Source organism: Pundamilia nyererei, unplaced genomic scaffold (genome assembly GCF_000239375.1).
Source record: "Pundamilia nyererei isolate P.nyererei 1_Seehausen unplaced genomic scaffold, PunNye1.0 scaffold00067, whole genome shotgun sequence".
NCBI classification, from domain to species: Eukaryota; Metazoa; Chordata; class Actinopteri; order Cichliformes; family Cichlidae; genus Pundamilia; species Pundamilia nyererei.
The window spans coordinates 2036468-2038538 of record NW_005187468.1 but is presented as its reverse complement, the minus strand read 5'-3'; positions in this window follow the sequence as shown (position 1 = coordinate 2038538).

Below are 2071 nucleotides of genomic sequence, written 5' to 3'. Positions count from 1 at the left end.
TTCAGGGTTTTTATCGGTTTTTAGCGTTAGTTTGTTATTGCTTTTATCGTTAATTCTGTTTTCCTGGGTCTTTTCATGTGTGTTATGAATAAATCTTCTTTTTTTCGGTACCGGTACTACGGTAGTTTTATTTTGTTGTATTTATCCGCGACACTTTAAAGGCCGGTCCGTGAAAATATTGTTGGGCATAAACCGGTCCGTGGCGCAAAAAAAGGTTGGGGACCGCTGGACTAGAGGACCAGGTGAATACAGAACAGCATCATCAATCTGACACTGCAGCATAATGGTACATTTACACATGCATCTTGCCTGTGAATCGATATCAATTTCCTATTCACAATAAAAACATCAGTTCAACAAACAGTGCTGTGTGAAGGTTAATGTGTTACCAAGTAACTGATGATTGTTTGATGAACTAGTTTAAGTCTGCTAAAAAGTACTCCTTTCTCTAATGCTAAGAGAAATGCTGAATATCAAGTGCACGGTCAAGTTTGTCTAAAAGCCTTCAGGTATGAGATTATTACTTGAAGCATGACAAAGGAAGAGGCCATCATATTACACGCCTGTGAAACACAACCTGTACTCAAGCTTTTATGTTCCTTGTCTTAACTGACAAAGTGACTCCATGTCGCAGAGAAATTGTCAAAAAAAAAAAAAATCTTGATAAGCTAACAGCTATGTTTAAACAAAGGCTTTGAAGCCCAAGGTTGTTTGAGTATGCTAACCAAATTCCCTGTTTACACATCATGGTAAATGGCCTGTATTTGTATAGCGCTTTACTTAGTCCCTATGGACCCCAAAGCGCTTTACACTACATTTAGTGATCCATATGTTCACACACTGGTGATGGCAAGCTACATTGTAGCCACAGCTGCCCTGGGGTGCACTGACAGAGGCGAGGCTGCCGGACACTGGCACCACCGGGCCCTCTGACCACCACCAGTAGGTAACGGGTGAAGTGTCTTGCCCAAGGACACGGGGACCGAGACTGTCGGAGCCGGGGCTCGAACCGACAACCTCCCGATTACAAGACTGCCAACTCTTGAGCCTCGAATGCCCCCACATCATGTAAAACATGGGACACGTGTGTGCGAACATTGCACAAGTTATAGAAGTAAAGTTATATAAAGTAAATATTTACATTCATTCAACCGTAACACCCCACTCTAGCTGGTAATGGTAACTGTGTTTCTTGATTAAACAAATATTATTGTTGCACCTCCTGGATAGTTGGCATAGTTTAGATTTTTGAATTATCAAAAAAAAAAAAAAAAGAATCAAAAGCCAAGAAACACAAGTGGTCCATCGAGTCTCAAAACAACATTAGATAACAAAGAATTGACATGTTGGGTAATATCTGCAACTCTGTGAACTTTAAAAATAACAAGGACATTTCTCAGGGATATAGTCACAGAGTTAGGGTGTGAGAAAGGTTGGTGTATTTGCACAAAATGGTTACATATGGAGGTTTTGGAAGGCTAGCAGCTCTGTGAGGCTACATGTGAGCTACTGACCCTGCACACAATGATTATAATACCAATAACCACAGCGATTAGCATGTTAACAGTTATAATTTTCAATGTGCATTAGCATAATGATGATTCCCTTTATTTTAACATAAATCTAGTGTTCATGCTGCTTTAAAACAGCAGCATTTTGTTTAATTAATTAGTTCACAATTACCTTATTAGCGTGTAAAACTAGTTAAGGTGAGCGCTACATTGGAGAAACCAATAAACTCCATATAGACTTTGAAGTTAAGCTAAACGATCTGTCCCTGCAACCTGGACAATATAGAGACAAATGGAAAAGTTGACTCTTAATATAAAAACAACTCTCACCTTGTACCAGCATCAGTACGGATATGAGGCCTTTTCCCAGTGAGACAAATTACATCTGCAGGGACTGGTGATGCATGAAGTGCAAGATCTTAGTTATCTACTTTCTTTCCTATTATTATACACAAGTGTGATTGCATTTAACATTTGTTTTTAAATATAAGTTAGTTTTAAATCATGTCTGCATCGTTCAAGTTGCAAAAAAGGTATTTAGCATGCTCTCTCTCTCTCTC